General features: G+C 44.9%; 1 protein-coding gene and 1 non-coding gene across 3 annotated transcripts in view; both read right to left on the reverse strand.

Annotated features, from left to right (window-relative positions):
* LOC137623258 (E3 ubiquitin-protein ligase RNF170-like) overlaps nucleotides 1–22,148 on the reverse strand; it is a 71,739-nt gene that overhangs the window by 38,653 nt on the left and 10,938 nt on the right. The window lies entirely within an intron of this gene.
* LOC137623907 (small nucleolar RNA U3) lies at nucleotides 14,180–14,383 on the reverse strand. Its single transcript, XR_011040669.1, has one exon. It is a non-coding gene; the product is annotated as a small nucleolar RNA U3 (small nucleolar RNA).

The following is a 22,148-nucleotide window of genomic DNA, read 5'->3' on the forward strand; positions in this document are numbered from 1 at the left end:
ATCAGAAGCCTGATGTAGTAAGAAACTGCGTTCTTAGACATTGGTAGCGAAGGCTTCTTAACAGCACACCATAAAGCTTCTGATTGTCCTCGTAAGGGTTTTGACCTTTTTAGATAGTACCTAAGAGCTCTGACTGGGCAAAGTACTCTCTCCAGTTCGTTACCCACCAAGTTGGACAGGCTAGGGATCTCGAACGATTTAGGCCAAGGACGTGAAGGAAGCTCGTTTTTAGCCAAAAAACCGAGCTGCAAGGAACATGTAGCCGTTTCCGATGTGAAACCTATGTTCCTGCTGAAGGCGTGGATCTCACTTACTCTTTTAGCTGTTGCTAGGCATACGAGGAAAAGAGTTTTTAATGTGAGGTCCTTAAAAGAGGCTGATTGGAGCGGTTCAAATCTAGATGACATCAGGAACCTTAGGACCACGTCTAGATTCCAGCCTGGGGTGGACAACCGACGTTCCTTTGAGGTCTCAAAAGACCTAAGGAGGTCCTGTAGATCTTTGTTGGTGGAAAGATCCAAGCCTCTGTGGCGGAAAACCGCTGCCAACATACTTCTGTAACCCTTGATCGAAGGAGCTGATAGGGATCTATCGTTCCTTAGATGTAACAGGAAGTTAGCAATCTGGGTTACAGTGGTACTGGTTGAGGAAACTGCATTGGCCTTGCACCAGCTTTGGAAGACTTCCCATTTAGATTGATAGACTCTGAGAGTGGATGTCCTCCTTGCTCTGGCAATCGCTCTGGCTGCCTCCTTCGAAAAGCCTCTAGCTCTTGAGAGTCTTTCGATAGTCTGAAGGCAGTCAGACGAAGAGCGTGGAGGTTTGGGTGTACCTTCTTTACGTGAGGTTGACGCAGAAGGTCCACTCTTAGAGGGAGAGTCCTGGGAACGTCGACCAGCCATTGCAGTACCTCTGTGAACCATTCTCTCGAGGGCCAGAGGGGAGCAACCAACGTCAGCCGTGTCCCTCTGTGAGAGGCGAACTTCTGAAGTACCCTGTTGACAATCTTGAACGGCGGGAATGCATACAGGTCGAGATGGGACCAATCCAGCAGAAAGGCATCCACGTGAACTGCTGCTGGGTCTGGAATCGGAGAACAATACAATGGGAGCCTCTTGGTCATCGAGGTAGCGAACAGATCTATGGTTGGCTGACCCCACAGGGTCCAAAGTCTGCTGCAAACATTCTTGTGAAGGGTCCACTCTGTGGGGATGACCTGACCCTTCCGGCTGAGGCGATCTGCCATGACATTCATATCGCCCTGAATGAACCTCGTTACCAGCGTGAGCCTTCGATCTTTTGACCAAATGAGGAGGTCCCTTGCGATCTCGAACAACTTCCTCGAATGAGTCCCCCCCTGCTTGGAGATGTAAGCCAAGGCTGTGGTGTTGTCGGAGTTCACCTCCACCACCTTGTTTAGCTGGAGGGACTTGAAGTTTATTAAGGCCAGATGAACCGCCAACAACTCCTTGCAATTGATGTGAGGTGTCCTTTGCTCCTGATTCCATGTTCCCGAGCATTCCTGTCCGTCCAATGTCGCACCCCAGCCCGAGTCTGATGCGTCCGAGAAGAGACGGTGGTCGGGGGTCTGAACAGCTAACGAAAGACCTTCCTTGAGAAGAATGCTGTTCTTCCACCACGTTAGAGTAGACCTCATCTCTTCGGAAACAGGAACTGAGACCGTCTCTAGGTGGAGTCTCCCTAACTCGATGAACAGGGCCAGCGATGAAAGTGTCCCTGTTAGACTCATCCACTGCCTGACTGAGCATCGGTTCCTTCTCAGCATGCTCAGGATGCACTCTAGGGCTTGGTTGATCCTTGGGGCCGACGGAAAAGCCCGAAAAGCTCGACTCTGAATCTCCATACCCAGGTAAACAATGGTCTGGGATGGGACGAGCTGGGACTTCTCTAAATTGACCAGGAGGCCCAGTTCCTTGGTCAGATCCATAGTCCATCTGAGATTCTCCAGACAGCGACGACTTGTGGGAGCTCTTAAAAGCCAGTCGTCTAAATAGAGGGAGGCTCTGATGTCTGCCAAGTGAAGGAATTTCGCAATATTCCTCATCAGTCTCGTAAACACAAGAGGTGCCGTGCTTAGGCCAAAGCACAGGGCTTGGAACTGGTACACAACCTTTCCAAAGACGAATCTTAGGAAAGGTTGGGAGTCTGGATGGATGGGGACGTGAAAGTATGCGTCTTTCAGGTCTAACGAGACCATCCAGTCCTCCTGCCTGACCGCTGCTAGGACCGACTTCGTCGTCTCCATCGTGAACGTCTGCTTGGTGACATAAGCATTGAGAGCACTGACGTCCAGCACCGGTCTCCAACCTCCTGTCTTCTTGGCTACCAGGAAGAGACGGTTGTAAAAGCCCGGGGATTGATGATCCCGGACTATGACCACTGCTTCCTTTTGTAGCAAGAGCGACACCTCTTGTTGCAACGCTAGCCTCTTGTCCTTCTCCTTGTAGTTGGGAGAGAGGTTGATGGGAGATGTAGCTAGAGGGGGATTGAGGCAGAACGGAATTCTGTATCCCTCCCTTAGCCACTTCACAGACTGAGCGTCTGCACCTCTGCTCTCCCAAGCTTGCCAGAAGGTCTTGAGTCTGGCTCCTACTGCTGTCTGGAGAGGAAGGCAGTCAAAACTTGCCTTTTGCGGACTTGGAACCCTTCTTGGACTTGCCACGGTGACTGTCTGCACGGGTACCTCCTCTGCTGGAGGTTCTGCCACGAAAGGGCGGGATGAACCTAGAAGCAGGTGTATCAACTGCTAAAGGGCGGAAGGGTCTAGGCACGGAAGGTAAGGTTTTAGCCTTACGTGCAGAAGAAGCCATGAGGTCATGCGTATCCTTCTGGATAAGAGAGGCAGCCATCCCCTTAATCAACTCCTCCGGAAACAGACACTTGGAGAGAGGAGCAAACAGCAACTCTGACTTCTGGCAAGGAGTGATACCAGCAGATAAGAAGGAGCACAGATGTTCTCTCTTCTTGAGGACCCCTGATACATATGAAGCCGCAAGTTCACCAGACCCATCCCGTATTGCCTTGTCCATGCTGGACATGATCAGCATGGCCGAGTCCTTGTCAGAAGGGGAAGTCTTCCTGCTTAAGGCTCCCAAACACCAATCGAGGAAGTTGAATATCTCGAAGGCACGAAAGACTCCCTTCAACATATGATCAAGATCGGAAAAGGACCAGCAGATCTTCGAACGTCTCATAGCCAACCTGCGGGGAGAGTCAACCAGACTTGAGAAGTCGGCCTGGGCAGAGGCAGGAACCCCCAAGCCAGGTTCCTCTCCCGTGGCATACCAGACGCTCGACTTAGAAGCCAGCTTGGGAGGAGGAAACACAAAAGAGGTCCTTCCCAGTTGCTTCTTGGAATGCAACCAGTCCCCCATAACCCTCAAAGCTCTCCTTGATGATCTGGCGAGAACAAGCTTGGTGAAGGCAGGCGCAGCAGACTGCATGCCCAGAGCAAACTCGGAGGGAGGAGAACGAGGGGTTGCAGACACAAAGTGTTCAGGATACAATTCTCTGAACAAAGCAAGGACTTTGCGAAAATCTAAGGAGGGTGGCGAAGACTTGTGTCCTTCAACATCAGAGTGAGGATCATCCAGATGAGCAGCTTCATCCTCCGATACATCCTCATCCGAAAGTTGAGTTGTGAGTGGCAAAGGCAGAGCAGCAAGCTGAACGGCTGAATCCTGCAGAACGGGTGCATGCGTACCTGCGGATCCATCATCATGCCTCTGCTGGACAGACTGTGAGCTGGCAACAACAAAAGCAGAGGGCCGGTGTGTGGGAGGGTCTGCGGTGGGCTGAGGAGCATGTGGTATGGTATGCAGAGCATGTTGTAAGGCATGCGGCTCATGCTGCATGGTATGCGGCTCATGCTGCATGGTATGCGGCTCATGCTGCATGGTATGCGGAGCATGCTGTAAGGTCTGCAGAGCATGCTGCATGGGCTGAGGAGAATGCCGCATAGTGCTGGAACCCGGCAACTCCTGATGCGGCAGCTCACGCATGTTAGCAGATGGTGCAGCAAGAACATGCGTCTGGCAGTGAGGACTGCGCATCGGTGGAGGAGCTCTCACAGGTGGGGTGTGGGAGCAGGCAGCCGCAGTATCTGCTGAGCGCACAACCTCTGCGGGTTGTAGGTTAACAGGAGAGGTGTTAACCTTCTCGGCATGATACTCCTGCATAAAAGCCGCAAGCTGAGACTGCATAGTCTGCAGCATGGACCACTTAGGGTCAACTGTGGTTGGAGCAACAACAGACGGTGCAGAGGCCTGTTGAGGGATCACTCTACCTCTCTTGGGAGGTGTGCAGTCATCAGATGACTGCGGCGAGTCCGAACTGACCCAGTGGCTACACCTGGGCCGTTGGACTAGCTCGGAAGGGACCTTACGTTTGAGCGGTCGTGAGACCTTGGTCCACCGTTTCCTCCTGGAAACCTCTTCCACAGACGAGGAATGTAAGGGCTCATTCGTCTGGGAGTGGAAGGGACGATCCTTAGCAGATGCGTCCGCAACCACTGAGGATACATCCGTGTGCCGATCAAGGCCTGCCGAACCCTTTGGTCCTTCGACATTGCTTCTCCCCTGGGCTTGGGAGCTTGCAAGAGGTCCCGGACTGGGAGGACGACTGGCACGCACAGATGTACCCTCATGCGCAACACTGACACTGACACTATGCACAGCACTAGCACTAACACTTCCCACTGCACTCTTCGCTTTCAGCTCTCTGACATCTGCCAAGAGCTGATTGCGGTCACTAACCAACGACTCCACCTTATCACCGAGAGCCTGAATGGCACGCAACATATCAGCCATTGCAGGCTGAGCACTCGTAGCAGGTTCGGGAGTCACCACCACAGGGGAAGGAAAAGGTTGAGGGGCATGGGGAGAGGAAAAATCCACAGAGCGAGAAGAACTCCTCCTATCTCTCTCCTTCTCTAACCTACGTGTATATCTGAGGAATTCATTAAAATCGAATTCCGAAAGCCCAGCACATTCCCCACATCGATCTTTCAATTGACAGGATTTTCCCCTACAATTGGAACATACGGTGTGAGGATCTATAGAGGCCTTCGGAAGACGCCTATTACAAGTCCTAACACTACACTGCCTGTATTTAGGAACTTGGGAATGGTCAGACATCTTGAATTTAGAGGTAGTCAAGGGGGAATTCCAAAGTAAAGCAAAGATCGTTAACCAATGAATCAAATTAATTCCAAAAGCTTGCTAAGCTATGGATAAAGCTTCCTGAACAGCGAAGGCTAAATTTCAGAGCAAATACATCACCAAAACGTGAACAAAAGACTCCAAAATCAACAGCGTATCCATGTAGGTCTTGCCGGCGGCACGACAGAGGAAAAATTGAGGTCTTGTTGACAAGAAGTACTTGAGTACCTGACCACAGATGGCGCTGTTGTGTACACCCCCACCTGGATAGCGATCGCTGGCGTATCCCGACCGTAGATTTCTGTCGGGCAACGGAGTTGACAGCTACATGATCATCGGGTAAGATTAATATTGAAAAATTATATTTTAATTATAAAATAAATTTTTGAATATACTTACCCGGTGAATATATATAGCAGCAACAGAGTTGCAGCTATATATATTCACCGGCTAAGTTAAATATTTAAAATATGTGGTTAGAGTAGTAGAAATAATTTCTGTTAATTTGTTCTATTACCCCTAGGTCTAGTAATCTGTTACATTCTCTCTCTAGTATTATTCTCTTGCTAGAAGAATAATATCTATCAACCCCTAATCTTTTCAAAGTCTTTTGAGCCTTATTTTTATTGATAAATGGGAGTCTCACACCCTTACTGATCAAGTTGCATGCAAAAGAAGAATTTGGGAGTTTTTGCCAATTTTTTAATTTATTTGTCAATGACCTACCTATCCCACTTACTGGAGGGGTGTGAGAGGTTTCCTTGGAGCTAGAGGCTTCTGTAGGGAAATTTAACTCTTCCAATATCATTGAATTGTTAGTGGGTACATTTGCCATATTTTTATCTTTACTGTGTAGCTCCAGGTTATTTTCCTCTTGGTCTGAGCAGGGCTCGATGGTATTAAGAATTAGAGCATAATTAGTTTTGTTTCTTATCTTTGACATCTGAATTAATTGCTGTCTGTCCCCCTATACTCCTTCCCCCTCTTCGGCCACCTCTCTTGATACCTCGCCTGTAGGGATTGAACCTATTCCTGAACCCAAAGCTTCCCCCTGAATCTTCTGTAAAAGTTAAATTTCCCTCAGGGTTAGCCCTGATGCTTGCCAAAGTTGAACCTTCCACCTCTAGAGATAATGTCCCCTCCTCTAGGAAGGGGACCGCCTCGAAAGCACGAAGCAATAGCTTTCCTTTGATCATCTGATAAGACCCATATATCATTAGTTTCAGCTTTAATTATAGCATCTCTGGTATCTAAATTGAGGTTCCTGGGTAAAGTTCTACTTCTGAATGAGCGGATTAAACTTTTAATTAGATCAATGTGTTTCCTGAAAGGCCCAATTATCACTTTAGTAATGAAATCAATATCATTAATCCTAGAGGGGTAAGCTAATTGCGCCAGAGCTGCATGCCCTTGAAAAGAAGATATAGCCATTTTAATGTTTTCAATATCAAAGTGAAATTTCTTCTTGAAATCTTCATTAAACAACCTGCCACTTGGCCAAAAGTTCAACTTTGGCAAATTTATCAATTTGAAAAGGTCTGCAAGTTCTTTATTATGATTACAAACAAAGAATTGATCATGAGAGTTCTTGTCTCCTTCACTTAATGTTAATGCAATTAGGGAGTCATTTAATTGTATTTTCCCATCTCTATGAATGGAGGGCACAGCATTAAAATTGTTAGATATATAAGTAGGAATAGGTTTGTTAAAAGTAAGCGGGTTAAATTCTTCATAGTCACTACTATCTTCATTATAAGTTGTAAATAATTCTTCATTTGCATTCTCAGGTAAATCTACTTTACGGCGAGGGCGCTTAGGAGGAGTATTGTCATTCCTTTTTGCAGTCGAACCACTAATGCAACAGGAGTGAAAACCTAGACTCATATTTGATAATAAAAGTTTAATTGATGTCTATAATATGGCTCATGAATTTACAAATCAGGTTGAACAGCAGAAGACCTAGAAGGCTGAAGCCAGGCAATCGGGTTCTAGGCTCAAATGGCCTTCATCAGTTAATTCAGGCCAATCGGAATCCTCTCACTAATATTCTATGCCTAAATTTATATAGCCTCTACAGTAATCATCTTATATTATTTATATAGCCTACCTGTCAGAAATTCATCTTAAGACGCAATTCCTTATGGTAAGGGGTAAACCATTATATCGAAAGGAAACGAGTGTGATATGAAATTCAACCCATTAGCTGAGGTAGGCGCAATTATACCGCCTTTGACAGGAACCCCTCCAGTTAAATGTCGACGATAGGATCTCGGTGGGATAGGCGGAAGGGAGCGGCTAATAGGTAGCCTAGATTGACGTAGTATGTTAAACTCAAAGTTAGAAAAAGTTAGGCTAGTTAGGCTACTCGGCTCTTTGGAACGTAAGGCAACCCTAGTTAACACCTCACCTTACCACATTAATTACCTTTGGCATATAAGTATCCCGCCCTTATAATGTTTAGGCTCACTTTATACATAGTTTAGGATTATATGATAATGTACTTCGGTCTCGAAATTTATCTACTTTCAAACTTTTACGATTATAACTACCGCACGGTCCGTTCTGGCTCATTGTTTACCTTTTACTGCCATGCTTGTGACGTCATCAGTCTATATCCGCTGCTATCCAAGACGTTTTAATATAAAAACAGAATATTAAACCTTACCCTTTCTCCACTAGTTTCAATAATGTTTGATTCTGTAATAATAACAATTGAAGAATTTCACTGTTGGAAGGTTCCTGGCTGGTTTCTTCCGTTTTGGGACATCTCTTCTTTTTGGGTTGTGCCGGTGGCATATTGTCATCATCACTAGTTTCACTAAGATTATGCACATTTTCTGATACTACGACTTTTTTGGACATTTTAATTGGTTGATTAAGTCGTCCCTCGTAACAATAATTAGGGGAGGGTTGTAGTAATGGTGAGGTGTAACAGGTATTGCCTGTGTCCTGTCAAATTCAAATATGGCGGTTTGGTTCCTGTCAACTCGCATGTCTCTGGTTGCTCTGCTCCGATGGGCGTGGTTTTTGCTCGCTTATGGCTGTCTGGGGGAGGAGCCAGGGGTGTGTCATAGCAAAACCAGTGGGTCTGAAAGGCTGAAGCCTCTCTCTCTAGAATCGGTCAACTCATCTTTCCCTCCTTCAATATGGTTTGGGCTGGAGTAGGTGTGAAGTTATACAAACATCCAAGAGTCTATTCAACCTCTCAATGCATAGACTGTGTCCTGTATGACTATCCATACCTTCCTGTGTATTTTATCAAGAAATTCACATGGTCAGGTCACTGTAATACAATATTTACTTTTCTTTTTAGAAAATGTTCTTTGGAGTGATGTTTGCTTAAGGGGACCGTCCGGGTTGGTATTTTGGCATACCAACTTGAAAAATTCAAAAATCGTTTTATTGTCTCTCTGTATAGAGAAACATATCGTACATGCTCTCCAGAAGTTTCAACCCATTATTTTTACAAATAACGAAGATATAGAGGTTTTTAAATGATGACGTCATCCCTACTGTGTCGTCTGCATAACTTAGTTTGACAAAATCGTCTTTGTGTGTAATTTTGCATATATATAGCGATTTTTCACTTATATTTCGTTCTATCGTACGTCTGGCAGAAATGGAAGGCATTTGTAGAGTGTAGATGAACGAAGTATACTACAATAACAGAAGCCAAAGTTGCCAAAGATGTATAGAAGTTATAATCTATGCCTATGTTTACTTGAAGTTCGTATGTACATTGTGTTTCCACAACGCCTTCGGGAACATTATAGCAAGGCCAATGTTACCTAAGGTTGTAGAAAGAACAAATAGTCAATAATTTTTCCAAACAATGAAAATAGCGGTCTTTAAATGATGACGTCACCTTATGGCGTCGTCTGCATGACTGAGTTAGACAGGTGCGCAGTTTCTCTCTCTCTCTCTCTCTCTCTCCTCTCTCGAATTATTTACCACTGCCATTTATACAAATACTTTTATTCTCTCTCTCTCTCTCTCTCTCTCCTCTCTCTCTCTCTCTCTCTCTCGAATTATTTAAAACTACCATTTATACAAATACTATAATAACAATGTTCAACTCTCTCTCTCTCTCTCTCTCTCTCTCTCTCTCTCTCTCTCATGTTTCGAAATCTCGTACCTCTGGCAGAAATGAAAGACATTGGTAGAGGGTTAGGTGAATGAAAACTACCACCTACGAACACATCACAAAGTCTCCAAAGACATGTAGAAATTATAATGCATGTGTTTATTTACTTGAAGTTTGTATGTTGATTGTGCTTTCACAACGTCCTCTGGAATTTTATAGCAATGCCAATGTTACATAAGGTGATAGAAAGAACAAAAAGTAAGTGGAGAACAAGAAAACAGAAGCCAAAGATGCCAAAGATGTATAAAAGTTATAATGTATGCGTTTGTTTACTTGAAGTTCGTATGTACATTGTGTTTCCACAACGCCCTCGGGAACATTATAGCAAGGCCAATGTTACCTAAGGTTGTAGAAAGAACAAATAGTCAATAATTTTTACAAACAATGAAAATAGCGGTCTTTAAATGATGACGTCATCCTTGACAGATGCGTAGATCTCTCTCTCTCTCTCTCTCTCTCTCTCTCTCTCTCGAATTATATACCCCCTGCTATTTATACAAATACTTGTATTCTCTCTCTCTCTCTCTCTCTCTCTCTCTCTCTCTGTACATCCTTTTATTAGATAATAGAATGAATCTCTTTTTTCATTTGTTCGTATATCCTTGCAAAAATTCTTATTCTCTCTCTCTCTCTCTCTCTCTCTCTCTCTCTATCATCATATTTTATAATAGGATGAATCTCTTTTTCATTTGTACGTATACCCTTGTAAAAAGTACTTCTCTCTCTCTCTCTCTCTCTCTCCTCTCTCTCTGTACATCCTTTTATTAGATAATAGAATGAATCTCTTTTTCATTTGTTCGTATACCCTTGTAAAATATACTTATTTTTTTTTCTCTCTCTCTCTCTCTCTCCTCTCTCTCTCTCTCACGAATTATATACCCCTGCTATTTATACAAATACTTGTATTCTCTCTCTCTCTCTCTCTCTCTCTCTCTCTCAATTGTTATAAACTCCCATTTATACAAATACTATAATAACAATGTTCAACTCTCTCTCTCTCTCTCTCTCTCTCTCTCTCTCTCTCTCTCATGTTTCGAAATCTCGTACCTCTGGCAGAAATGAAAGGCATTGGTAGAGGGTAGGTGAATGAAAACTACCTGCTACGAAAAAATCACAAAGTTTCCAAAGACATAGAAATTATAATGCATGTGTTTATTTACTTGAAGTTCGTATGTTGATTGTGCTTTCACAACGTCCTCTGGAATTTTATAGCAATGCCAATGTTACATAAGGTGATAGAAAGAACAAAAAGTAAGTGGAGAACAAGAAAAAAGAACAAGAAAGAGGGAAACATGGATAAGAGTACAATGCTGAAACCTGCTAACTAAAACACTGGCAACAATTAGAGATCGCTGGCAACTCATAACATAGGAATAGTAAACTGAGGGTTCAAATACCTCCTTTAGGGTGCATTTATGTAGGAATGAACAATAAAAGTTATCATAATAATATTATCTTGATTTCTTTTAGAAAAGAAGCGAAAGCTTGCTGCAAATCTTTGGGAGCTCATAACTCAAAAACATACTTATTCCCACTTAGGTACATTTTTCTCACTTATTTGTTGTTCGATATTAAAGAAAAAGATATCGTTGAAAAGAAGAATAAAAATTCCACAATTCTGTCAGACAAAATTTTGATTTTCGTTTTACATTTTTTTTCATGATTATTTTCCGTCTAGACGAGGAAAAAAAAATAAAAATTCATTAAAAAAAAAACAGAAAGGAAAATCAAAATTCTGTCTGACAGAATTGTTCGGTTGTTAGAGTAGTTTTTGTGGTATAAGTTTCAATACAATTGGTATTATAGTAGTGGGGAAAAATGTACCTAAATATTTTTTTTAAATCATGATTTTTGCTCATAAATCCAAAAGTTTTTGATCAAATGACTTGAAATTTTTATATGATGAAGGTATTATATGTGTCTAAAACATATATAGAAATTGTGTAATTTGGATCATTAGGAAAAAAAATGGCGGACATGGCGGACGGTCCCCTTAACTCAATCCTAAAATCTGTACTCTTTGGTGTAGATGTAACAGCTCCTCCTTTACTTAAACCAGATGGCTCTGTAACTCACTGTCCAAAGGAAAAGGCAATTCTATTGGCTGATGTGTTTGACAGTTAGCAGAGTAATGAGAAACTCGGTGGAACTTTCGAAGTTCAAACTTGCAATGAGTGTTTTTATGTTGAACAGACTGCCATGAGTCTGCCTTCATAGTTTATATATGATATCATATTTTTATATATGACATATACAGTACTGTATAGTTTAAAGTTACTGATCTTGAAATATTATAATCTATATTCATTACTTTATCAATAGAATCCCTGAAATATAAAGAAATGGCAGTGTTAAACTGTATTGCAATCACCGATAAATTAGTAAAATATTAATAAACAGGTATTCGATATCTAACCCTTAAAGTAAGATGGATTTTTTTATTCAGTTTATTTTATACACATTTACATTTTATAATCATTGTTAATAAAAAAAGAAAATTATAATGCAGAGGCAAAATATTGCACTATAATTAGATAACTAACTTTAAAATGATTCATGCAGAGAGAGAGAGAGAGAAACAGAACATAGAAATAAGAGAAGCGTATAAGCTTCTAAAGCTATGAGATGATGTCATGTCATGCAATTTGTCAATCCTTGAGATTTTAGAGGCTGAAACTGACATCTGTTGAAATTTTTGGTTAACAACACTCACTTGCGTACACTGACATTTCATAATGTGTACTTCAATGAAGTACAATCATACAACTTCTCAATGATGAAGTGATTAGGATTATATTACAGAAATCAATTTACATTGAGCAATAAAAGAATATTTCAATACTCTTATGTGGTCACAGTGATTTACCATAATTGAACTTAGGGTCACCTCAGGATCTTAAAAGGGTTAAATTAGGAATGAAATTATACCCAATCTTTATACATTAATATAAAAACATGCAAAAATCCAATCGAAGATAATAAAAATGTCATAGATGAGTCATTCTTTACATGTAAAGCTGCTAAAAATCTAATCCATATTGATAGACTACAGATTATTTGAATGTAATTTTCAAATTTCTATATCCTTTATCATTATAAAATATACATATTCACTAATAAAACCTATTTTCAGGTCTTAATATGACAAATTCGTAGATAATTTGTATTTTTCCTAACCATACAAACCTTAGCTATTTAATTAGGGTATTACTTTCGGCGTAGCTGAAATGACGAGCCATTAGAATTTTAACGAGGTTTTACTACCCCCTCGCTAGTTAGCGAGGAGGTAGGGGAGGGGTAGCTAGCTACCCTTCCCCCCCTCACACACCGGTGGCTAGCTCACTTTGCTTAGAGGTAGGACTTCCCGGGGGACAGGGCTGGCGGGCAAGTTTGATTAAATAGCTAAGGTTTGTATGGTTAGGAAAAATACAAATTATCTACGAATTTGTCATTTGTTCCGTAACCGAAATACAAACCCCGCTATTTAATTAGGGTGACAACCCTTAGGAAGGGTGGTAAGTCCCAGCCGTTACTGGCTTTTGTCTTTGCCCGGGGACTCATTATCTGAGTGTGTCAGCACTCAATAATAAAGAGTCCAAGCACCTCGCTCGCACCTTGCTATGCAAGGGCTGCGGCCTATATAAGCTGTGTGTGAAGGATTATGTGTGACTCGTCCTAGGAAGTTGACCTGAAGATCTTTAGATGGAAAACTTTATGCTAGGACTTTCCCAATACCACCTCGTCAGGGTATGGGGACGTGACAGTATTAACTTAATACTAGGAACACATTGAAACATGTTTTACCTGCAGTGGTTTGAGGTCAGCTGTGCAGAGAACCCAGGATGCTGGTTTCCCCAAGAGAAGGGTGGATGAAGAAAAGAATATGGGCCAGACATAACTTTTCTTTCATGCAGACTAAACCAGGTAAAAATGCCCTCAACCCTCTGCTACTTGTCCATAAAGGAGCCAGAGGTTTAAACCAGCTGTTGTGCAGCCACCACAGAGCCGATAGAGAACTTATCGAGCCTCCTGTGGGTCACGTCTTGCAGGTAGTGGGCTGTGAAGGTCGTCTAACGCTTTCACATTCCTGCTTGCAGAACCTGCGTCACTGAGAAGTTCTTCTTGAAGGCCAGGGGCGTAGCTACGCCCCGGACATGATGCGCTCTAAGGCGACATGACGGAGGAGGGTCAAGATTCAGGGACAGATGGATCGCCCTACAAATCCATGCCGAGATGGTATTCTTGGTGACCCTCCTCTTTGTTCTCCCAGTGCTCACAAACAAAGCTTGCACTTGGGGACAAATGCAGCCGTTCTTTGAGATATAACCTCAGACTCCCTACTGGACACAGTAGGGGAAGGTCTGGGTCATCTGTTACAGAACGAAGACTCGAAATCCGGAAAGATTCGAATCGAGGATCCGGTACTCCCGGATTCTGTGTCTTAGCCACAAATTCAGAGATGAATATGAACATTACCTCCCCTCATACCCTTGTATGGGCGATGTCAACGAGAGACCATGAAGTTCACTGACTTTCTTGGCCGAGGCCAATGCTAGTAGGAACACCGCCTTTCAAGTTAGGTGGCGATATGAAGCCTGGCGAAATGGTTCGTAAGGAGGTCTCTTAAGAGGCCTGAGAACTCGAACTATATTCCATAGAGGCAGTCTCACTTCCGACTGAGGGAAGGTAAGATCATATCTTCGTCTGAGTAGGGAAAGTTCCAGCGAGGGAAAAATATCCACTCCTTTGAGCCTGAAGGCTAGACTTAAGGCTGAACGATAGCCTTTCATTGCCGAGACTGAAAGGCGCATTCTTCCCGCAAATATACAAAGAACTCCGCTATTGCTGGAATAGTGGCACTCAGCCTGTGACGTCCTCCACTCAAGGGCGAGCCCATGAGGGAACGGTCTTCAATGCTCAGGAGTAAGTAAATACTCAAGAGCCGCTTCCCGCTCAGAGGACGACACTCAACCTCGTCATCGTGGTTGAACTCGTTCCGAGTTTTTGGACTTAAACTCGTCAATCACACTATAGAATTGATCCTATGTAGTATGATCATATCGAGTGGAGAGATACCCCTTCACGACTTCAACCACAGAAACTCGCCACTTTGCCTGGTAGACCCCTGCGGATGATCAACGCAGGTGTCCAGACATCCCGATCGCAACTCGTTGCGACAATCCTCTCTTAGCGAGGAGATGCTGGATAGACTCCAGGCTTGAAGTCGAAGCGAAGCTACGGCTTTATGAAAGATGTTGGCATGTGGTTGTTTGAGTAGCTTGTGTCGTATAGGGAGTTCTCTCGGAAGTTCCGTTAGGAATTGCGGAAGGTCCAGAAACCATTCCGCGTGATGAGCCATAAAAGGGTCATCGAGAGATTGACCGACCTTCTGGTCTTGTTGAGCATCCTTCTCGTCAGACAGAACGGGAGAAAAGCGTACACGTCGGTGCTGTCTCACCGTTGTTAAAAAGCATCTTGCCAGAGTGCCTTGGGATCTGGGACTGGGGGGCAATACAGTGGAAGCTTGAAGGTCAGCGCTGTAGCAAATCGATCCACAGTCGGGTAACCCCACAAAGTCAGGACTTTGCTGGCTACTGGATGATCCGAGGACCACCCGGTACTGTACTCATTATCTGAGAAGCTCTGCTTCTGCCGTCGGCGAGTACATTCCCTTTGTCTGGAATGAAGCGAGCCGATAGAGGAAACGAGTGGACTTAGGGCTATCTCAGTATCTCTACTGAGAGATGGGATAGCTGCTTTAAAAAAGTACCTCCTTGCTTGTTGATGTAAGCCACTACTGTGGTGAAGTAGCTCATCACACCACAGAGTGATCCGCTAGGTCCTTGTTGGAACTGTTGAAGAGCCAGGAAGACGTCCTTCATCTCTAGCAGATTTATATGGAGGCACTTTTCCGATCCTGACCACAGGCCTAAGGTCCTGTGGTACAGAATGTGGCCCCCCCCCCCCCCCCCACCCTTTCCTTTGAGGTGTCCGAAAATAGGATCCAACCGTTGGCAGGAACGAGAAGATCCATTTTCCTTCGTAGGTTCTCGCCTGTCACCCACCACTGGCGATTCGTCCGTTCCGCAGGATCCATAGGGATCATGGTGTCCGGGGAATCGCAGCCTTGATTCCACTAGGACCTGAGTCGCCCCTGGAGAGACCTCATCCTGAGGCGACCGTAGAGAGCTAGATGAGCCAAGGGTGAAAGTTGACTGAGGAGACGTAACCACGATTGGGTTGGAAACTCTTCTCGTCTGAGGAAAGGGCTTGCGACTCTTCTCAGCCTTGCTATCCTGTCGTCTGATAGAAAGGCGTTATGGAGATTGATGTCTATAATCATGCCTAGTTGAACCAGTCATTGATTGGGCAGCAGAGCGGACTTCTCGAGACTTACCACGATCCTTAGATCCTGACAAAGTCGCAGAAGTTCGTCTCGGTGTCAAAGAGGGAATGACTCCGAGTCTGCTAGGATCAGGCAGTCATCCAGATAATGGATGAGACGGAAGCCGATCCTGAGTGCCCATGATGAAATTAGGGTGAACCGTCCGGTGAAACCCTGTGGTGCTGTGGATGAACCGAAACATTGCACCTTGAACTGGTACTCCTTGTAGTCTATGCTGAATCCTAAGTACTTCCTTGAAGACGGATGGACTAGGATCTGGAAGTACACGGCCTTCAGGTCCAGAATACACAAGAAGTCTTGCGGTTTACTGTCAGACTGATTGTGTCTGCGGTCCCCATGCTGACCGAAGTATACTTTAATCTGGATCTCTGCTCACAGAGATCGCCCCCTTGCTGATCCCATGGCAGGGGTATTAAATGACACCAGATTCGTCCTCACGGGAGGTAGAGATATTGTGAACAGGACGCGATATCCTTGACTGATTACGGAAATCGTGCAGGAAACGGCCCTGAGTTGTTGCAACCTGTCTGCGCAACCTTGTAGGTATCCCGCCACTGGCAGACATGCAGGGAAACTGCCAATCCTAGCATTTGTGACCTCGGTTGCTCCTTCTAGGATTCTTCCCTCTCCTAGGGATCTTCTTGCCTTTCTTGTCCTTGACTGGAAAGGGCTTAGACCCCACTGTCTTAGCTTCCTTTGATTTGGCAGGACGTGGCTGCTGAGGTGCTGGTTTATAGGGCTTGAATATCAAAGCCCTATATAGGAGAGTCTCGATGACTTCCTACACCTCTCCGCCGCCTGCTTCACGTCCTTAGGCTCAAACAGGTTCGTTCCCATAACGAAAGAATGTCTGAGCCTGAAAATTTGGTGCTAGAGGACTCCCGGTATTTCTTGGAGTCCTCAACTCCCTCCCGGGAGGGATGCAGGACTCCAACCACGACGGAGGCAGGCTCCTCTCCACCTTTATTCGAGAAAACAACTTTATCGCGCGAGGTGGGGTTTCCCTCAGTGGTATGATTGGGGAATGTCTCACCTCCTGTGACTCTCCTGAGGTCGAGAAAACTTCGTCCGAAGGTGAGGGAGGAAAGTCTGAGGGGGGAGAATCCCTGCCTCGAAGATTTACAAGGAGACAGCTACGTCTATGGAGAAGTTACCTCGTCGGAAGTCCTCTTTATCTCTTTGGGGAAGTGGTTGCAGCCAAGGATTTGTGGCTCCACTCAGAGAGACCAGCTCGAAAGCCTGTGCTACTGCTCTGATTAGAGTCCCAAACCAGGCTGCCGGCCGACGGTTGCGCTGTCAGACACTCCCTCTGGAGAGGAAGTCTCCTGTAAACAGATAAGGACGGTGTGTCCTTGGTCCTTTCTGGAACCTTCCCCCCTACCGGCAATTGGGGGGGGGGGGGGAATGTGGCAATGGCGCCCTTACCGCGCGTTGTCTGGCAGCCTCGCGCGGGGGAGGGTATAGGCGACTGCGCTAGGGAGCGCGCTGGCGCTCGCGCGATGGGAAATACCCAGGGGTCGTGCGCGAGAGATCGTTGAAAACGCTCGCGCGCGCGGGCGAGAGTTCATAGGGTGTGCAGGAATCAGATTGACGTGCAGGATCAGAATGAAGATCCCGGGCGGATCAGAATGTTGGCGCGTGCGGCTATCAGCGCGCGCGCGTACGAGACTGTTGGCGCTTGAGCGTGAAAGAAGTTCGACGGCGCTTGAAGATCGTCGGCGCTTGCGCGCGTGAGAAGATCGTCGGCGCTTGCGCGCGTGAGAAGATCGTCGGCGCTTGCGCGCGTGAGAAGATCGTCGGCGCTTGCGCGCGTGAGAAGATCGTCGGCGCGTGAAACCATCGGAGCCTGCGCGCGGATGATCGTCGGCACTTACACGCGTAGGAAGATAGTCAGCGCTAGCGCGTGAAAGAAGATCGTCTGCCAAGAAGATCGTTGACGCTTGAAGATCGTCAGCGCTCGCGCGCGAAAGATCATCGGCGCTAGCGCGCGTAAGAAGATCGTCAGCGCTTGCACACGCAAGAAGATCATCAGCGCTTGAGCGCGAAAGAAGATTGTCGGCGCTTGCGCGCGTACGAAGATCGTTGGCGCTTGCGCGCGTATGAAGATCGTCGGCGAACACGTGCGCGCTAGGATGAAGGGTCAGCTGACAGGACGATCAGGAACTGGGACGATCAACACTGGAAGTTCTGCTTGATACTCCAAGGAAGAGTCTCTATGAGAGACCTCTCCTGCGAACGGGAGAGGTGCCCTTCGTAGAAGAGACTAGGAGACACTCGCAGGCTGAAGTACTGGTGAGCGCCTGTGCGCTAACTCAGGAACAGTCCCTGGAACAGGATTTCTCTGGATGGTAATCTCAGGAACAGTAGGCGAGCGCGCAGGAAAACGTTGGCGCGCAGGGGATACCTGGTGCTCAAGGGACTTACTCACAATGTGAGAAAGCCCCTTTTTCCCCGAAGGGACCGGTGCCCGTTGGATAACGGGGTGCGTGGGCGCCCACAGCGTCAGCAGCCAGGAACGGAGTCGGCAGGTCAACAGGTCTAGGAGATGGCGAACAATTCTGCGGAGAGGTCCCAAACAGCAAGCTGGTCTAAACGGGAACAATCCTCCGAAGAGGAGTCTCTATGATTGGCCTCTCTCGCGAACGAGAGAGGTGAACACTTCGTAGAAGGGACTTGAAGACACTGGTGATGGCGCCCCTTAGGGACGTTGGATCAGCAAGCTGACCTATAAGGAGCAATCCTCCGAAGAGTAGTCCTTATGAGTAGCCTCTTGAGCATAGCTGCAGGTGCGACCGCTCAGCCCCAAGAGCATAGCCACCTGAAGTTTTCATGCGCCCGGCCTTGCAACCGCTAAGCTCCTTGAGCATGGTTACAAGTGTGTTCGCTCAGCACCAAGAGCATAACCGCCTGAGGACCAGGAAAACCCATCCAGGAATTATTAAGGTATGAGAAATTCCCCCTCTACAGGAGGAAGCTCTCACACCTGGGAAGGGAACCTCCCTCGGAGGGGAAGTTACCTACCCCTTAGCGTTCTAAGATGAACTGAAGAGCTGACAGTTGTCACGGGAGAACTTCCAAAAGAAGGGATCACGCTCATGACGATGTCCTAGAGAGACGGCAGCAACAGCCGACTTACCAGGCACAAACAGGACAGCTCTGCTTCGTTGGCACACTTTAGGCAAATGAAGAAAAACTGCATTGTTAACTGGGAAAATAAAATAAATAATTAGTTAACAGAAATTCCCCCGGGAGGAACTCCGAAGAGAAACCCCGAGGGAATAGCAAAACATAAATAAGAATTAAAAATTAAGTATGCGCCCTCCTCCCCCACTGACATTCATGGGAGAAGGGGGAGGGCGGAGAACTGTAACAAAAACAGAATTATAACAGAATTATAATTATGTAATTCATCTAAGAATGTTCACAAATAGTAAGAACCACTGACCCCTGAAGGGAAGTGTTCTCCACAGAATGCTAACAAGTTAAAAATACAATTAGATTTCATTAAAAATAATTGAGACAAATAAACGGAATAGCAACCCAACCCGCCACGGGAAAGAAGCTTCCGTAATAGTACGTAGTAGTAGTAAAGGGTGAACGACCTCAAGTAGAGAGAGAGAGACCGTAGTCAATCTAAACTTCCACATTCCCTTTGCTGAGAATCCAAGTTCCCCGTAGGAAAGGAGGAACAGCGAAGAAAATAGATGAATGAAGAAAGTCCAGCGATGACGATTCCCCATGGCGGCCGAATTATCGTTGTGGTTGTCGTACACTACACACACAGCACAAACACTGAAAAGAAAACTTTCTACATTCCTATACACAAATATATACTGTACATAAACATGTTATTTTGATTATAAAATAAATTTTTGAATATACTTACCCGGTGATTATATAGCTGCAACTCTGTTGCTCGACAGACAACTCTACGGAAAAACTCGCCAGCGATCGCTACACAGGTTGCGGGTGTGCCCAACAGCGCCATCTGTCGACCTGATACCCAACTCTCAATGTAAACAAAGACTCAATTTTCTCCCCGTCCCACTGCGTCTCTATTGGGGAGGAAGGGAGGGTCATTTAATTTATAATCACCGGGTAAGTATATTCAAAAATTTATTTTATAATCAAAATAACATTTTTCAATATTTAACTTAGCCGGTGATTATATAGCTGATTCACACCCAGGATGGTGGGTAGAGACCAGTAATATATGTTTACACTTTTATGAGCTAAGAGTTTTTTATTTCATTTTAGAAGTTATCAAAATAACAAAAACAAAATAAATAGGTACCTGGTAAGGAAGTCGACTTGAACAATTACTCTGCCTTTTAAGTACGTCTTCCTTACGGAGCCTCGCGATCCTCTTAGGATGCTGATCGACCCCTAGGATCTGAAGTATCAAGGGTTGCAACCCATACAACAGGACCTCATCAAACCCCTAATCTAGGCGCTCTCAAGAAATGACTTTGACCACCCGCCAAATCAACCAGGATGCGAAAGGCTTCTTAGCCTTCCGGACAACCCATAAAAAAACAACATTTCAAGAGACAGATTAAAAGGATAAGGAATTAGGGAATTGTAGTGGTTGAGCCCTCACCCACTACTGCACTCGCTGCTACGAATGGTCCCAGTGTGTAGCAGTTCTTGTAAAGAGACTGGACATCTTTCAAGTAAAATGACGCGAACACTGACTTGCTTCTCCAATAGGTTGCGTCCATTATACTTTGCAGAGATATATTTTGCTTAAAGGCCACGGAAGTTGTTACAGCTCTAACTTCGTGCGTCTTCACCTTAAGCAAAGTTCGGTCTTCCTCACTCAGATGTGAATGAGCTTCTCGTATTAACAATCTGATAAAGTCTGACCAAGCATTCTTTGACATAGGCAAGGATGGTTTCTTAACTGAACACCATAAAGCTTCAGATTGGCCTTGTAAAGGTTTAGTACGCTTTAAATAGAACTTAAGAGCTCTAACAGGGCATAAGACTCTTTCTAGTTCATTGCCTACGATCTCCGATAAGCTGGGGATATCGAAAGATTTAGGCCAAGGCCGAGAAGGCAGCTCATTTTTGGCTAGAAAACCAAGTTGTAGCGAACAAGTGGCTTTTTCTGACGAAAATCCGATGTTCTTGCTGAAGGCATGAATCTCACTGACTCTTTTAGCCGAGGCTAAGCATACCAGGAAGAGTCTTAAGAGTGAGATCTTTCAGGGAGGCTGATTGTAACGGCTCCAACCTGTCTGACATGAAGAATCTTAGTACCACGTCTAAATTCCATCCAGGGGTAGCCAAACGACGCTCCTTGGTGGTCTCAAAAGACTTAAGGAGGTCTTGCAGATCTTTATGTTTGGAAAGATCTAAGCCTCTATGCCGGAAGACCGATGCCAACATGCTTCTGTAGCCTTTGATAGTGGGAGCTGAAAGGGATCGTCCTTTTCTCAGGTATAAGAGAAAAACAGCTATTTGAGCTACAGAGGTACTGGTCGAGGATACAGAAACTGACTTGCACCAGTCTCGGAAGACTTCCCACTTCGATTGGTAGACTCTAATGGAAGACGCTCTCCTTGCTCTAGCAATCACACTGGCTGCTTCCTTCGAAAAGCCTCTAGCTCTCGAGAGTCTTTCGATAGTCTGAAGGCAGTCAGACGAAGAGCGTGGAGGCTTTGGAGTACAGTGAACCCTCGTTTATCGCGGTAGATAGGTTCCAGACGCGGGCGCGATAGGTGAAAATCCGCGAAGTAGTGACATCATATTTACCTATTTATTTAACATGTAAAATCGGACTTTTAAAACCTTCCCTTGTACGTAGTACTGTTAACAAACCACCCTTTAATGTACAGAACACTTAATGCATGTACTACAGCACCCTAAACTAAAACAGGCACAAATTTTAAAGGCGATTTTATATCATGCGTTTCCTAAACACCTAAAAAGCACGATAAAAAATGGCAACCAATGTTTTGTTTACGTTCATCTCTGATCATAATGAAGAAACAAACTCATTTAGTGTACACATATATGTATAGGTTAGTTTTTGCATCGATTATATTGATTATACAGTACTGTATGTTGATTTTTTTTATTACCAATGTTTTAGTTTACGTATTTTTCTTAGGACTTCCAAATGAAATCTTTTTCTTTATGACGCCGCCTGAAACGACGGCGTGTACGCTCAGTAAACAACCACGCTCAGAACAAACAAGGCATTTAACGCGCATGATGATAGTGATAAATAATGATACAGTACATACAGTATTTACAGTAAAAGCATTTACAAAATATGTTACCTTACAAATATAAATTATACAGTATTGTACGTAGCAAAGCAGGAAAACAATTTACGAGAGAGAGAGAGAGAGAGAGAGAGAGAGAGAGAGAGAGATTGTTTTACGTACGTAAATGTAAATTTTAAACAAAA

Source organism: Palaemon carinicauda, chromosome 30 (genome assembly GCF_036898095.1).
Source record: "Palaemon carinicauda isolate YSFRI2023 chromosome 30, ASM3689809v2, whole genome shotgun sequence".
Lineage (NCBI taxonomy): Eukaryota > Metazoa > Arthropoda > Malacostraca > Decapoda > Palaemonidae > Palaemon > Palaemon carinicauda.